The sequence below is a fragment of the Gorilla gorilla genome, chromosome 22, assembly GCF_029281585.2.
Source record: "Gorilla gorilla gorilla isolate KB3781 chromosome 22, NHGRI_mGorGor1-v2.1_pri, whole genome shotgun sequence".
Taxonomy (NCBI): domain Eukaryota; kingdom Metazoa; phylum Chordata; class Mammalia; order Primates; family Hominidae; genus Gorilla; species Gorilla gorilla.
This window is the reverse complement of record NC_073246.2, coordinates 21,326,593-21,345,001: the sequence shown is the minus strand read 5'-3', so window position 1 is coordinate 21,345,001 and position 18,409 is coordinate 21,326,593. Positions and strand designations below refer to the sequence as shown.

The window sequence follows — 18,409 nt, the reverse complement described above, 5'->3', positions numbered from 1 at the left end:
CATAAATATATTCACTAAATTATAGAATGCAGTTATAAATTGTGAATGACCAGTTTCAAAGGAGAGTGGATAATATAAAATATCTTTTACAGCCTTATGCAATTTAATCATACAAAGACATGTATTACTGTATCATTCCAATACATGAGTAAATTTAAGTTTCCGAGGAGACAAACTTATGAAGATTCATCCTAGCTTCAAGGCATGTATTCATTACATTTTGATGCCAACTGTCCTTACCTTCAATTTCATGAAGGAACCACTAACAAAAACAGTGGATGTTTTTTTACAACAGAATTCTTTATGATTTTGGAATAAGTGAAAAAAACATTGCTAAGAAATGATTGATCTACAATGTTGGAAAAATCAATGTGTTTGTTTGTTCCTCAGTTTTGCCATGGGAGAAAATGTGTTGGACTTTGTAAGATTATGATTTAGCAGAAGTTCACTTAAAGGAGACAGCAAGAACAAAATGCAAAGCATGTGAACTACTAGTTTTACTAGATAACGTTTGTACCTCTCTGATATCTTGTTAGTTTTATCTAAATCTACCAATATGGACTACGTATTTAATAGTTTCTTATTTTCAGAACAGTTTGAAGTAGCAAAAAACTAATGAAAATGAAATTTACAAGTGGATAAATGCAAAATTTATATGCAAAATTAAATTTGTTATTTTTCAAGTTGATAAGGTAATTCTTTGCAAATTTGGGTACAAAATTGTAAATTCTAAATAGAAGTACATAACCAAAATCCGAGAAAGTTAGAGTCATATTTTCATTATGATTTAAGCATATGCAAATTAAATCTGTTTCAATTAACTTGTGTTTTATGTTAATAACATGTTTTTTGTTTTATGTTAATAACATGTCTTATGTTTTATGTTAATAACAATGCATACACACACTCACTCACACACTCACCACATCAAAGTCGGGTTCCGTAAGTGCTAAATAAGAACTGGCAGTGACACTGAATGTGATTTAGAGATGACTAAATATTGTAATACTTCAAATTCAACTAAAAATATAAAAATATACGTTTTTAAGTGAAGAAACATGTAGAGTACATATAGATCATTTTATAAGAAGACATGGATAATGATAATGTCAAACTAACAAGAGATTAATCATTTCAAAAAAAAACTACAAAACCATATTTCTGGCAGCGCATTTAGAACTTACAAATGTATATCTTAATTATAAGAATTTACTTCTTCAGAATTTTTTTTTTACACTGAATGCCTTGAATTTTTGTCATATTTTTATTTTTTTCTGTTTGGATTTCCTTACCTGGGTTTAGCCAAAAGACAGAAGACGTTTTAATAAAAATATAAAACAATTGACTGTAAACTGCCTACTTTTTTCTTGTTCTCTTAGAGTTGCTTACTTTGGGAGGTATTTCCCAGAGTTGTTTGTTTAATGTATATAATTCACAGTGTGGAGATGTTTAAACGCTTGCCTTTTCTTTTTGAATTTTTGATGCTTAGTGGAAAATAAATCACATAGAATTGTTTTCCAAAACCAATCTAATCAAGTTACTCTATCTCAAACTTTCCATGTTTTCTTTGTGCTTAGACACAGAAGAGGAAAAAAAGGAAAAGATATTTAAAAATCTGGGTTGGGCGCGGTGGCTCATGCCTGTAATCCTAGCACTTTGGGAGGCCGAGGTGGGCAGATCACCTGAGGTCAGGAGTTCAAAACCAGCCTGTCCAAAATGGTGAAACTCCTTCTCTACTAAAATACAAAAATTGGCTGTGCAAAAATTGTGCCAACTATTAGAAAAAAATAGAGTGGTGGCACATGCCTGTAATCCCAGCTACTCAGGAGGATTAGGCAGGAGAATCGCTTGAACCTGAGAGACATAGGTCAAAGTGAGCCGAGATCACGCTACTGCACTCCAGCCTGGGTGACAGAGTGAGACTCCATCTCAAAAAATAAAAATAAAAATAAAAATAAATTTAAAAACTAAAAATCTATAGGGAATCACTGAATAACTTTCTGTAACTTTGTCTTTCCATTAAACACAATTATCTTCACAAAACTGAAATAGCAATGCTCCATTGATCTTTATGCACAGCCTTGCATAATGACTCTGTAGCTTCATGACTAAAATAGCAGTCATAGAATTAAGAGAAATTCTACATTGGTTTGTGAGAGATGATAATTCTATATTTAGTTTAATTGGATATATAAATTTTTAATTGACTTTAACAAGTAAACAACATTCTTTAAAATAAATTGTTTGATGTGAATACAGAAATACTATCCTTGATTAGCAATACTTGTATTCTGTTCATTGCCTGGTTTTATGAAACTGACCAAGATACTAAAGTGGCTCTATATAAAGCTCTGTTTAAATTATTTTTTCTTTTATTGTAATGGTTGATTGATCCTTATTGACTGCCTACAGATTCTTCAGACCAATAATTATCAAGATACCAGCAGTCAGAGAAATGCATTGGACCATCACAATATCCACTCGCTTACCCCTTGCCCACAATCTCACAGTGGTTTTTAAATCTCTTTCCTTGATTTACAACGCTGGTAAACAAAGTCTAGAAAGTAGTGTCGTAGTTTATAAGCTCACCTCTTAGAAGAAAGTTGTTTTTTATTGAGATATCTGGCCTCTAGTTCAGATACACTGTGATGACAATTTGACTGCATGGTTCATAAGACAAAGAACAATGAGCATGCTTTAACTGAAGATGCTGGTTAGAGTAATTTATTCCCCTCTCTGCGTGTTTAGCATACAGAAAACCACAGGAAAATGTGCTACCAAGTACAGGAAACAAAAGCTGTGTACTAAATGCTGTAGATAGGTAGATAGATAGATGATAGATAGATAGATATGTCATTTAATATTAACTCCAGGCATATGATATGACTATAGTTGTGATCTTTATTTTACAAATGAGAAAACTGGCAGATGAGGGAATACCTAATATCACAGAACTAGTCAGTGACAAGGTCCAAGTTCAATTTCACAAAGAAGCAATTAAGTAGTTATCAAGTATCTATATACTTAATTAATTATTAAGAATATATAATACGCTTGGACAAGGTCTAAGTTCAATTTCACAAAGAATCAAGCAATTAGTTAATTATTAAGTATATGTATACTTAATATATATACTTAAGTATGATGTTAGCTGTGGGCTTGTCATATGGTATTTACTGTGTTTAGCACCATTCCTTCTAAGGCTATTTTGTTGAGAGGTTTTATGATGAAAAAATACTACATTTTGTCAAACATTTTTTCTCTATCTGTTGCAATGATCATATGGGTTTTGTCCTTTATCCTGTTAATGTGGTGGTTAATGGGTCTGCTTATTTTGAACTGTCTTTGATCCCAGGGCTAAATTCCACTTGACCATGGTGAATGATACTTGAAATGTAATGTTGAATATGGTTTGCTGGTATTTTGTGAAGGATTTTTGCATCTATGTTCATCAATCATATTGACCTGTACTTTTCTCTTTTTCTGTAGCATCTTATATATTACTAATAATCATGTCTCATGTTTTGTTTTTCATTTTACTTATTTATTTGAGTCTTCTGTCTTTTTTAGTCTAGCTAAAGGTTTGCCAATTTTGTTCAACTTTTCAAAAAAGCAATTCTTAGTTTATCTTTTCTATTATTTTTCTGGTATCTATTTTATTTATTTGTGTTCTGATCTTTGTTATTTTCTCTCTCTTGCTAACTTTATATTTAGTTTGTCCTTGTTTTACTAATCCTTAAGGTGTAATGTTAGGCTGTTTATTTCAGATTTTATTATTTTTTGATATAGGCATTCAATGCTATAAACATCCCTCATAGAACTGCTTTGGCTGTGAGGAATTTTCTAAATTTCATGTAAAGTAGTTACATAACATCTGGCAAAAACATCATTCTTGATTAGGAATTATTAAAAATATTACTCTAAATGACAGAAATGAAATGAAATACTTGTAATTTCTGTCTTAGTTCAATATTTTATTCTGGGTTTTACTAAGAAGTATAAAATAAGAAAATAAAATAACAATACAAGGAACACAAAAGGAGTACTAAACCTATTATAATTTAACGCAAAATGATTGTGAATATATAGACACACACAAAAAAAGACACAACTAAACCCGACATATACCCAATTAAAAACAGGTGAATTAAAGGAGTTCCCTGAGATAAAAATCAAATTTTAAAAAATAAATGATATTCTATATACCAATAAAAACTTAAAATGTCAAAATGATGCCATTTGAAATAGCATAAAAATCAATACCCATAAATCTAATGAAAACTGTGCAGTACTTCCACTATGAAGATATAAAAAAAAGGAATTAAAGGAAGTGTAAATAATAGAGGAACATAAGATGTTCATAAATTGAAGAAACTCAACTTTTTAAAAATATATTTTTTTTGAACAGACATGTAGACCCTTATTATAAACCAATCAAAAGCTTAGTGGTTATTTTGGAGGAAATGGACAAGCTGATACAAAATTGTAAGTGGAAATGCAAAGGGAAATAACAACCGAGATGAGCCAGTTTTTGAAGTAGAAACAATTAGAAGATTTATAATACCAGATATTAATAGTAAATAGCTATAGTTGTAATAAAAATGTGCTACTCATGCAAGGGTAAACTAATAACCAAATTAAACAGAATACAGTTTAGAAATAGAAACACATATGCATGGACACGAGTTATAACAAAGTTGGCATTACAGATCAGTGGGGAAAGAGTCAGGTGAATTTCTCAACTAAGAAAACAATATTCACTCTTCCTACCAAAAGAAATCAGTTCTGAGTGGAATGAGTATAACATACTTATTGTGACCAGGCACAGTGACTCACACCTGTAATCCCAACACCTTGACAGGCTGAGGCAGGAGGATCTCTTGAGGCTATGAGTTTGAGACAATCATGGGCAACATAGCAAGATCCTGTTTCTAAAGTAATATGGAAAAAAATTAGTTGGACATGGTGGTGTGCATCTGTAATCCAGGCCACTTAGGAGGCTGGGGTGGGAGGATCACGTAAGGCCAGGAGTTTGAGGCTGCAGTGAGCTAGGATCACACCTCTGAACTCCAGCCTGCATGACACAGCAAGACCCTGTGTCTTAAAAAACTAATTAATTGAATAATTCAATTAAATATTCATCAAAATATTAACTTTAAAATTGTACATTCTCCAGCAAAAAGCTTAGAGTATCTTCTTAAACTATGAGAAGTAAAAAATTATGAGCAAAACAAATTAATAAATTGAATTATTAAAATTAAGAGTGTATGTATATCAAACACTTTTTAAGGGGATGAAAAATGCTATGAACAAAGTGGTAAAATTTAGCTTTAACATATACCATCAATCTCCAGTATCTATAATGTGTAATGATGACTCTAAAATTCAACAAGGAAAATAGAGAATTAGGAAATGTGCAAAACCTTTGAATGGCATTTCCTTCCCCGAAAAACAGATATCTAAATTAACAATAAACACATGAGAAGTGCTTACCTCTTTAACAGGTAGGGGAATGCAAAATAAAACCTCAATGCTGTATAACTACATGCCAACTAGAATGATTAAATATAAAATGGCTTACAATGCTCAGTGTTGGTAAGGTTATGGAGCAAACGGAATTCTCATACAATGCTGGTGGAAATTTTAATTTCCAAAACTGCTTAATGATACCCACTAAAGGTAAATGTACACACATCCTAAAAACTAGCAATGCATGCCTGTATATCAGCTTTACAATTATGTACAGAAGTGATTATAACAACTGTATTTATAATAGAGTAATAGAAAAACGCTGGAAATATACATATGTTGGTTAATAGGAGCATGGATAAATGTTCTATTTATATAACAGAATACTGTACAACACTGAGAACAATGAAACTTCTACACTCTACAACATGGATTAATCCCACAGATTACTGAAAAAAATAAGCCAAACAAAATAATGGTATGCAGCATATGTTTTTATTCAAAAAATATAATACAAGTGATGTGAACCAATGGTGCTATGTCAGTATAACAATTAAATGATTGTGGGGGGGGTGGATATTTCTGGGAAATAAAGGAGAGTGCCTCTTGGATATTTTTAATGTTCTATTTTTTTACCTAGAGCTTTGCATGAAATCATCTACTTGCTCTACATGGCAGTGTTCATTTAGTGCCAGTTCATTACATTGTAAACTTGAAATTTGTATACTTTTAAAATACGGATATTTTACGTTATTAAAAATTTATATAAAAGAAATCTTCTATTGAGGTGAATTTGTAAACTTTTTATCCGGTCCTGTCACTTGTTGCATATATTTTTGAGCACATTTTTAACAAGAATGAATAATTTTTGTTTATCCTTTAGTTAACTGAATTATTATCTGAGGACCGTATTTATCCTCAATAATACTCCTGGTTTCAGTAAATTTCGCTGATATTAACAGCTGTATTAACTTCTTAGTATTTTCCTGATTTTAATTTTTTAAAATTTTTACTTTCAATCTTTCTGTATCCTTGTATTTTATGTGAATCTCTTATAAATAGAATATACATTTATATTAAACCCAACATAGATTTTTGTTTCAACTCAATTTTGCAATATCTGCTTTTCACTGGATAATTAAGACAATTGGATATTTATGATTTTCGCTATACTTGAAATATTTAAACCATGTTATGTTGCACTTTCCTTGTATGTCTCTGCAGATGATGTTGAACCTTGTGTAGGTTCCCTTATATCCTTTTTAGCTCTTGTGTTTTCCCGTGGATTTAGCAATAGCCTGCATCTGCAGCTTGTTTGAAGGACTGTTTGGAGGACTATGCTCAGGCCATTGGAACACACTCTGCCTGCTGTTGCAGAGCTCAGAGCACCTGGGAATTACTGAAGTGTAACTTACAACCCCAGAGCTCTCGTGAAAGATTACATTGAAGATACCTTTAATAAGGATTTGCTTGAAATCAGATCTTTGCTTGGTTTCCTTCCTTTTTCTGTCTTGCTTCCCCCACTTAAACAGAGTTCCTTTGATATTTAGAATATCACTTACACAGGAATATTCATCATAAGATCAGCTTCTGTGCAACTGGACCTAAGAAAATCGCTTATGTTCCTTTCTTATTTCCTCCCCTCCTTCCTTCTTTTTGATTGAGGGTTTTTTGTTTTGTTTTGTTTTGTTTTGCCTTATTTGGGTTGGTTTGTTTTCAAAATGATTTTTTCTCATTCCTTGGTTTGGAAAGAATATACTCCACTTCTCATTTTTTAGTGGTAACCCAAAATACCAAACTGAATGCCTAGTCTTACAAAATCTAAAATTAAAACATATCTTTGTCCATTTCTTATATGATAAAAGGAAGAAAAAACAAACAAACAAACAAAAAACCTTACAGGCCCAGCACAGTGGCTCACACCTGTAATCCCAGCACCTGGGAGGCCGAGACAGGTAGATCACGAGATCAGGAGTTCGAGACCATCCTGGCTAACATGGTGAAACCCTGTCTATACTAAAAATACAAAAAAATTAGCCGGCCGTGGTGGCGGGCACCTGTAATCCCAGCTACTCGGGAGGCTGAGGCAGGAGAATCACTTGAACCCTGGAGGTGAGGGTTGCAGTGAGCCGAGATCTCACTACTGCACTCCAGCCTGGGCAACAGAGTAGGACTCCATCTCAAAAAGAAAAAAAAGATAAATAAAAAAACTTTACAAAGGGTAATATCAGGCACCACACTCACACCTTCAAGTGAGTTTTAAATTTTTTTTTAATTTCCATTTTATTTTTACTGTCTCTAAGTAAATAGTAATGCAGTATTAATATTTGAAATAATCAGCCTCTGGATTTCTTCACATGGTTTTCAATTTCTCTTCTCAGAAATGTTTATTGTTCAATTTTGTGCCCTCCTTTTAGTAATCTTTTTCACTAAAAGACATCCTTTAAAAATTGTTTGTGTGAGACATTTTGTGAATATTGTCTCTATCATCCCCCTTTGCTGAATGAGACACTTTATTTTCTATTTTGATCCCTGACTGGGGAGATAGATTTCAAGATCACAAGTTTTATGGAAGTGTCTGATTTTCAATGCACAAGCTTGTGTGAAGTTTAGGCCTTGTCAACCTAAAACCAAGCCACTAAGAGCTAATACATTGCAGAGATCTGCAAATCATATTAGGACTAGTGAGGTAAAAATGTTTGCTTACCACTTTGTTAATATTGCTTTTTTTTCTTTTTGTCCTTAGGAGATTTTTCTGTGTTTTCACAGTTGTGTGCATGTTAGAGTTAGGTGTATTTTTGTCACGAACCATGTGTACATAGGTACCTAATGATTGCCTTTGTTCGTATCTGTGGCATGATTCTCAAGAAGCCTCACAGTGGCATTGTCGTTGTTTTAACAAATTTACCACAGTCTGTGTTCTTGCCACCAGTCCAAACATTTTAGCAGCACCAAAGTGTCACAGTCTTTTCCAAGGGACAAAATCAAAACTCTATGATATCAGAATGCTTTTTTAAAAAATATTTTTACTGTGAAAGTAAAGTTCACTGGCACAGCCAATGAACACATGGCACAGCTCACATGTATATGATGAGCTCATCCGCTTCCTAAAAGGAGCAACAGGTTGCTTGGTGTGTACGTATGTAAGCAAATTGAGTTAGCCTGTTTTCGTATTTAGTGGTGGAGGCTAAGTCACATAAATGTATGTGTATCCTTCATAGGGTATGGCCAGCTAGTGACGCCAATTTGTTTAAGTCAATAGATTGAATTATCCTTTTAGAAAGGTCCTCTTAAATGAATGTTAACAATGCTTGTTCTTTTCCACAATTCTCTGGTTGAATAGTTCCCCTACTCTACTATACATTTCTGTTTCATATATTTGTTTCAGATTAGGACCCAGCACAGTTGCCTGGAAATTGTTTTATTTTAAAACATATATATTTTTAATCCAACTAAATATATTAATTTAACAATTCAACTCTCAGAAAAAAAATTCACATTTTTATTTTCTAATTCTAGAGAATATACCTTATAAAAATTATTTTCTTGCCCGGAAAGAACTGTCTAAATCTTTACATTTCTTATTGTGTATAGGTACTAAAGAAAAAGCAACTAGAACTAATTTAATGCCAATGATTTTCTGCATAGCAAAGTTATTTCATAGTACCTCCTTCAATCATTACTACATACAAATGTTGTTAATTATTTTTACTTTAGAAATTAAAGCATTCTCTAAGAGGCAAGAGTTCTATGATCAAATCAGCAAGTGTCATATGATCAAATGTAAAACATTACTACAACTCATTCATGCAGAACACTAAGCAGACTATAGATTTCATAAGAAGTTTAAATGGGTATTTCAAACATTTATCATAGCATCGCTGCTATTAAGAACTATCAGCAATAGTATTAGCTACCCCACATATTAAAAAACTACCAATTAGTGAAAACCCAAACACTGATAATTACTTCATTATCACTTTCATAGAAGATGTGCTTATTTGAAACATGGCATTGTTTTAGGACAACTGAAGGAAAACTGATTTACTGTATCACTATGTTTTGTGAGGCATTTGCCATAATGGAATAAAATGAATGTTTCTGGGTCATAATATACTGTTTCAAATTAATATTTACCTAACCACACAGCAAAAATAGATAACGGTAAAGATAAAATTTACAGCTATGTCATAAAAAATTTTAATTCCAGGATTTAATTACAATTTACACTGCACTCTGGAAAACTTTGAGTTAAAGGGTTACAATTTTTCTTCTTTAACAAGAGAGGTGACCTCAGCCTTCACTAAGTGCTTAGTGCAAACATTTAGCACAGCAAAATTGCAATAGCTTCCCAGGAGAAAATGAACTGGCATTTATACCAATGCCCTTTATAAAAAAAGAACTTTGAAACACATTTTACTTTACTAAAAGAATGAAGATAGAACTGATTAACTCCAAACTAATCAAAAGAGCTGGCCAGAACACTAAGCAAGACAATCTCAAAGATTTTTTTAAACAAAAGTAATCAAGAATCTGTATCATGCTAATGACTTTTATCATAAGGTTCTGAAATCTCTGTACACTTAGTCAAAGGTGCAATTTCAAGATATAGGTTGTCCTTAGTCTCTATTGTACTATGTACTTGCCTTACACAATGATACTGGTATGGAGTTCTAAAGATTTTTTTCAAAAGTTCTCAGCTTTAGAATTTCAGAGGATATAAAGGACTTTAAGTTTAAAAAAGAAGAGTAGCAAAATAACAAAGTTATATATAAACATACATGTGCATTTATTTATTTACTTATTCATATATTGATACATGTGGTTTGATAAAAGATCATAGGACAAAATAAAAATGAAGCAAGATCAGGACCAAGAAATAAGTTGAAATGATTTAGTGTTTAAGAGCCTCTTGAGGCTGGATGCTGTGGATCACGCCTTTAATCCCAGCACTTTGAGAGGCGGATCACTTGAGGTCAGGAGTTCGAGACCAGCCTGGCCAACATGGTGAAACCCCATCACAATAAAAATACAAAAATTAGCTGGGCAGGCGTGATGACGGGTACCTGTAATCCCAGCTACTCTGGAGGCTGATGCAGGAGAATTGCTTGAACCCAGGAGGCGGAGATTGCTGTGAGCGGGAATCGCACCACTGCACTCCAGCCTAGGTGACAGAGCAAGATTCCGTCCAAAAAAAAAAAAAAAAAAATCCTCTTGCATTCACAATATTCTGAAGTGTTCAGAATAGGTAGCTCAATTTCTCAATTTCTAGTGTAATATTTTTCTAAATATCATCATATTCCTTAATGGTTACATCATGGTAACTCTCATATAACTAAATTTGATCCATGTTGTTCATTTAATAAAGAATTTCACAGAACAGATAGATGCATCCAAATGTAAGCTTCTAGTTTCCAACTAAAATGTTTTTAAAGAAAGATAATATGAGCATTTGTTTTAAAATGGTCATGCTAAATAGCCTAAAGCTATTCATATCCTTGGTTATTGTGAGGAAGGAGAAGGGAGAGGAGGAGGAGGAGACAAGGACGAGGATCAAGATGATGGTTTTTGTGACAAACAAACGTGTCTGACTCTCTCAACCCCAGTTTCAAAATTGTAAGAAGACACATTGTATTGGCCGAGGTTAGAGAAAGTATATCCTACTTGTTATCTTTATGTTTTATTGTTTTGTTTTGCTTCTTTAGAGTTAAATTGCTCCTTTCTCTCCATTCCCAAAGTGGAAGTGTAGAAGACTGATTTTCAATCCTTCATCTTTTTTAATATATGCATGTAATGCTATAAATATCTTCCTAAGCACTACCTTTGCTAAATCTTAGAAGTTTTGATAAGTTTTTATTATTTTTAATAGTTTGAAATATTTTTAAATTTCTCTTGAGACATTTTTGATCCATGTATTATATAGGAGTGTGTTCTTTAATGTCCAAATATTTGGTGATTTTCCAGCTATCTTTCTGTAATTGATTACTAGTTTAATTCCACTTTGGTCTCAGAACATATTTTGCATAATTTTCATTCCTCAATTGTTTTAAGGTGTTTTATGGTCCACAATATGGTCTGTCTTGCTGATTGTTCCATGTGAAATTGAGAAGAATGTGTATTTTATTGTCGTTGAATGAAATACTCTTATCAATGTCAATTGGATGAAGTTAATTGATGATGCTGTTCAGGTCAACCACTATTCTTATTTTCTACTTGCTTAATCAATCAGTTGCTGAGAGAGGTATTGAAATCTCAAATAATGATAATTAATTTGTCGATTTCTCATTGTAGTTTTGTCCAATTTTATCTCATATAATTTGATACTGTGTTGTTAGGTACATATGCCTTCAGGATTTTTTACAGTATTCTTGAAAAACTGACCCATTTATCATGACATAACACCCCTCTTTGTCACTGATAATTTTTCATATTGTAAACTCCACTGTGTCTGAATTTAAGAAAGCAACTATAGGATTATTTTTATTAATGCTATGGTGGTATATCCGTCTCCACCTTTTTATGTTTACTCTACCTGAGCCTTTACTTTATAGTAGGTTCCCTATAGAAAACATCTAGATGGGTCTATGTATGTATAAATCAAACCTCTCTTTGTAGTCACCTGGAGATATAAATCTCTAGAAAACTAGACAACCACTGTATCTTCATCTTCTCTCTCTTCTTTATTTCCAATATTTCTATTCAGTTAAATAGACAGTCTATTTTCTGCAGATATTTCTTCCCAGTGTGGGTCCCTGTCATCTTGGAAAGGTGTTTTTGTTGGACATTTTGAGGATTTTGCAGCATCTCCCCATGTAGTACTCTCCAAACTTTCTGTGGTAATTTTGGCATCATTTACACACTGCAATCTGTGCAATCTTTTTTCTGCTTTGGTTTTCTTTCTAAAATCTACTTTCTGAATCCTCCACTTTTATTTCTTGTGTATGTGCGTGGAGAATGACTAAGGACCTGTAGGCAATTTCTTGATTTTCTTTTAAGTTCGGAACCAGCACAATAGCTTTTTCTTACTTTTGTGTTCCCCTGCACAGTTGTTAATCTTAACTAAACTTTTCTTATGTCAGGATCTAAACTGATGTTAATTTAGTGATTTTACTACAAGTTATTGAATTAATATTTCTTTTTTATTTTTATTTATTTATTTACTTTTGAGACGGAGTCTCGCTGTGTCGCCCAGGCTGGAGTGCAGTGGCCCGATCTTGCCTCGCTGCAACCTCTGCCTCCCAGGTTCAAGTGATTTTCCTGCCTCAGCCTCTCTAGTAGCTGGGACTGCAGGAGCACGCTGCCACACACAGCCAATTTTTGTATTTTTAGTAGAGATGGGGTTTCACCATATTGGTCAGGCTGGTCTCAAACTCCTGACCTCGTGATCCGTCCGCCTCGGCCACCCAAAGTGCTGGGATTACAGGCATAAGCCACCGCGCCCGGCCCATTATTGAAGTTTTTGTGCACATTCCTTGGAATTTTATACATATACAATCATATCATTACCAAATAGGGCAGTTTTATTTTTTTATTTTCAATCAATGGGAAAGATACTATGTCAGGACAATGTTGAATAGAGAAGTGATAACAGATATCTTTGCCTTATTCTTGATCTAAGAAGAAAATATAATTATTAATCATTAAATATAATAGCTGTAGGTTTCCTATAATGCCTTTTATCAAGTTAAGGAGGTTTTCCTCTATTTCTAATTTTTTCAGTTGATAAAATTATGTAATTTTTTATTCTAATGTATTAATAAAGTGGATTATGTTGACTGATTTTAAATACTAAACCAGCCTTGCATCTCTGGAATAAAAGCCCCTGGTCACAGCCTATAATCAATTTTATATATTGGCATATTTTATTCGCTATATATTTTGCACCTGTGTTCATGAGGAAGTCTGGTCTGTAGTTTTCCTTTTTTGTACTGCCTGTGTTTGATTTTAATATGTGGGTAATACTGGATTCATAAAATGAGTTGTAAATTGTTCTTTCTTCATTCATTTTCTAGAAGAATGGGTAAAATCAGTGTTAATTTTTCTCTAAGCTTTAAAAGAATTCTCTGGCACAACCATTAGTAACTGGAGATATATTTTGGGAAGAAATTTTGAAGTACAAATTCAATTGATTTAATTGCTACAAGGGAATTTAAATTATTTACTTTGTATTGGTTGAGTTTTGGTAGCTTGTACTTTTTAATAAATTGATTATCCTCTCAGTGGCTGAATTTATGTCTGTAGACTTGTTCTTAGTGTTCTCTTCCTATCTGTTTACTGTGTGTTACATCTGCATTTACATATATATTATATACTATGTATTATCTGTATAGAGAAAGGTAAATATCTTAGGCCCCCAAGATATTTTGGGCCTCCAAAATCACTAAGCTAAATGGAAAATTCAAGCTGGGAACTGATTAGGACAAACCTGCCTCTCGTTCTATTTAAAGTTATCTCTCTGCTCACTGAGATAAATACATATATGATTGCCTCCTTTGGAAAGGCTAACCAGAAACTCAGAAAAATGTGACCACTTGTCTCTCATTTATCTGTGACCTGGAAGCCCCTCCTTGCTTCTTTCTCCCTTTGCTTTGAGTTGTTTTGAATTGCTTTGAGTTGTCCCACCTTTCCAGACTGAACCAGTGTACTTCCTACGTATATTCATTTGTGTCTCATTTTTCTTACATACTTCTGACATATATTGATTGGTGTCTTATGTCCCCCTAAAATGTGTAAAACCAAGCTGTGCCCCAACCACCCTGGACACATGTCCTCAGGATTTCCTGAGGCTGTGTCACAGGCGTGTGTCCTCAACCTTGGCAAAATAAACTTTCTGCATTAATGAAGACCTGTCTCAGAGTTTCTGGGTAAATATATATATATATACACACACACACACATATATATATAGACATATATATAGACATATATATATAGACATATATATAGACATATATAGACATATAGACATATATATAGACATATATAGACTATATATAGACATATATAGACATATATAGACATATATAGACTATATATAGACATATATAGACTATAGATAGACATATATAGACATATATATAGACATATATAGACATAGAGAGAGAGAGACATATATATAGACCTATATATATATGTCTATATATATAGGTCTATATATATATAAAAAAAATTCTGTGTCACTTGTGCTAAAATCTTGTCAGCTGTGTTGGTCTTTTTAAAAAATTCACTTCTTGCTTTATTGATTTTTCTGCTTTTTTTCTTTTTTCAATTTCATTTATTTCTGTTATTATCTTTGTTATTTCCTTCATTCTGCTTGCATTGGGCTTATTTTCTTCTTTTCTCACTATTTTTTAAATTAAAAAAATGAACAAAATAAAATAAAAAGCCAGAGGACGGTATTAATGCAGTCCCCCACTACCACAAATTATGCAGTCCAGTTTTCCACATTTGGGGAAATCACAGAGGTGAGCACATCTGAAATGCAGTGGATAAGGCTTGCCCTGGGAAAACCACCTTTGTGATTATGATATCTCCTCTGCCATGTTAAGTATATATTTTTTTTCCTTAGTTTCTTAAACTGCAAGCTTAGATGGTTGATTCATGATTTTTCCACCTTCGTGATGTAAGCGTTTAGTGCTATAAATTTCCTTCTCAGCACTGCTTTACCTGCATCCCAGAAATTTTGGTGTATTCTCTTTTTATTTTCATTTACCCGAACATATTTTTTGTTCTTTGTAAGACTTTTTTAATCTCGGTATTTTTAGAAGTATCTTGCTTAATTTCTGAGTGTGAAAATTTTGTATGATTTCCCTGGTATTTAACTCTAATTTGATTCCATCAGCATCAGAGAACAGATTCGGTATGATTTTATTTTTATAAAAAATGTGTTGAAACTTGTTTTATGGCCCAAAATATGGGCAATAAATGATATAAGAGTCTCAGTAGAAAAGGAATGCTAAACAGAAATTGGCAAACTCAGATCTGAAGAGAAAGATAGAAAGCAATCAAGACATGTTTAGTGTCAAAAATTTAAGTATATCTTGCTAATTACCTGTGTTTAATGTGTTTCTTGTTCTGCATTATGCTGTTACGGTCTTTGTTTATCCCTTAAATAAAACGTTTTTGTTATTTCAAACAGCTTATTACACTTAAACTATGAGCATTGAAGGAGAATGCCTTTCCACATGCAGTGCAAGAAACAGTAAAAGAATAGCCACTGGATCCTACATAAGTACTAACTGGCTACTTAGAGCTGATAATTATACATAGTAAGTGACAGGAAAATGCAATCTCACACCACTGCATCAAGATCTATGGAAATTTGTGGTACTTGTTAACACATTATATGACATAGACTGGAACATGACCTGCAATCATCAGAACTTCCTAAAAGAAAAGAGCTTGAGACAGGTATGTCACATGTAAAGTGTAAAATAAAAGTATTAAGTTAGTGTTGGGTTTCCATTATAACATGTAAATACATTAATCAGTTAAATAGAAATTTAACAGTTGATTTGGCTTCTGTTTCCTTTGAACCTCAAATTAGTTTTGAAATATAATTAAATAACCTTCCATGGTAGAAGAGCTTTTGAACCTATATTGCATGTTTGCATTTTAAAGCACCTTTTCTCAATAACATGTTTGAATTCTTGACATAAAGACACACAGAGAGGCCTCACATATACAACCTGCCATCCATCTGTGAAAAAAAGAAGAAAACTTATTTTAGCCAGCATGCTATCAGAAAACCGTATTTCATACTGATGGGTCATAGCAGAAACACACTTTCAAAATGACTTTAAGGAAAACCCCAAGGCATGTTTGCTGTGTTTAAAAGGACTAGGAAGTACGAAAATGAAACAGGAGCCCTAAAGTGTTTGATATACTTTATGAGGCCAAAATTCCTCTGTGGCATTTATTCCAATTTCTACAAAATAACTTAGAAATCAAAAAATCTTTGCTCTCAAGAAAAACTAAAAAATGGTTGAAACAAAATAGAAAAATATTTTCTTGCCTTGAATATACTATTTTCCTATGTAAACCATATTTATATCTTTAATACCCTCATTGAACTTAATGTTAAACATATACCATGTGTCCTATTGTTGCTTAGAATTTTCTAAATTTAAGTTTGCCAATATTTTTCACTATTATTGAAATATTACCAAAATTACAAATCTTTTCAATATTACATGCAGTACAAATTTGTTACATTTGAAAAAGGATGAAACCCTTCCCTGCTAACCAAATATGACCGGAAGCAGGGACCTATACGTCTACAATCATCCTTTCTCCTTGTATGTTCCTAGTAGTAGGATTGTCCCTACAATTCATAGTGTAGGATTTCCCCCAGAAAATCTAATTTATTCTTCTTCCCCTGACTGGCAAAAACATACATTTAGAATAAAGTACACCATCATTATATTCACTCAGATTTGACTCCCACTTGCTTCTCACTCTTGCATCCAAATCTGTGATTAATACTCTCTTATTTTTGTTCATTTCAGTATGTGCTTCCCTTTATCATAGCATCCGTATCATTGTGAGTCAGTATGTCCATATGTTTGTATGTTTTATTTATATACTGTATTTTTTGACTTGTCCATCATTAGGTGTTTGACTTCAGCAAATGTGTTCAATACGTTTATGTTGCTAGTGGCTTCAGGGTACCTGAAACATTGTAGAAGTTCAATATATTGGGGTAGAATGCAGTAATTTAAGTTTACTTTTTTCTTTAAGCATCGCTATGTGACAGCTACTGTGCTGGGTGACTTACGGATATACTCATTCTACCGTGGACAACAAACTTACTATATTTGTAGGGTGTCTTTCTAATTATCTGCCTAGCATCTATCCCTGCTTACTTTCTGCTGCCAGAGGCTCTAGTTTGTTTGGGCATCCACCACTATCAAGTCCTTACTGACCTCAGCTAAGCACTGTGGTTTCAGTACACCTACCAGAGAGACTGGATTAGTTGTGAAATGTGTGATGCAGTTCTGTTCATGGAGTAATTAGTAGGAACTTTCTGTAGGGCTTCTGGGAAGGGTTTCTTTAACTTTACAAAATAGGAAGCAAAAAATCGAATGTCAAAATTGCTATCTCATGTTGAATCAATAAATGTTACTAAATTAAAAACCAGACGGAGGCTGGGTGTGGTGGCTCCTGCCTGTAATCTCAGCACTTTGAGAGGCTGAGGCAGGCAGATCACCTGAGGTCAGTAGTTCGGGGCCAGCTAGGCCAACAGGGAGAAACCACATCCCTACTAAAAATACAAAAATTAGCCGGGCATGGTGGAGCACACTTGTAATTCCAGCTACTCAGGAGGCTGAGGTAGGAGAATTGCTTGAACCCAGGAGGCAGAGGTTGCAGTTAGCCGAGATGGCACCATTGCACCCAGCCTGGGTGACAAGAGTGAAACTCCGTCTCAAAACAAAACAAACAAACAAAAAACAAATGGAATGTTAAAATAGTGGTGCAAAAAAAAAAGTGAAAGCAAAGTGAGTCCCTGATGAAGCAGACAAGTCACAGCATTAAATAGCTCTGGAGCCACATTTAGTTCAGGTATTCCTATAACAACAAGACAATAATTTCCCATTAGGTTTAAGGCGCTTATGTGATTATTTTCTTTTTTTTTTTCCTTTTTGCCAATACAGGCAAAATTAATCATTGTAGCATTTTGGCCAACATTTTATATGTGGAAATATTGAAGTCAAGTAAGTTTCAGTGAATCATTAATCCTTAGGTTAGTAGCAGAATAAGAATTCAAGTACAAGTTTCTCTCTTTAAGCAAGGATTTTCCATGAGGATATAGAAATTGTGAGAGATCTCAACAACTAGTAAGTAGCTGCACATTTCCATTGCCACAGGCTCTGTTTTTGTAGAATAGTTAAACAAGACAAACAAAAATAGTGTATCTCACACATTCGATTATTTATTGATC

General features: G+C 33.2%; 1 non-coding gene across 1 annotated transcript; it reads right to left on the bottom strand.

The window, feature by feature from the left end:
* Positions 1-14,855: 14,855 nt before the first annotated feature.
* LOC115931899 (U1 spliceosomal RNA) lies at positions 14,856-15,020 on the bottom strand. Its single transcript, XR_004068321.2, has one exon. It is a non-coding gene; the product is annotated as a U1 spliceosomal RNA (small nuclear RNA).
* Between the last annotated feature and the right edge of the window lie 3,389 nt (positions 15,021-18,409).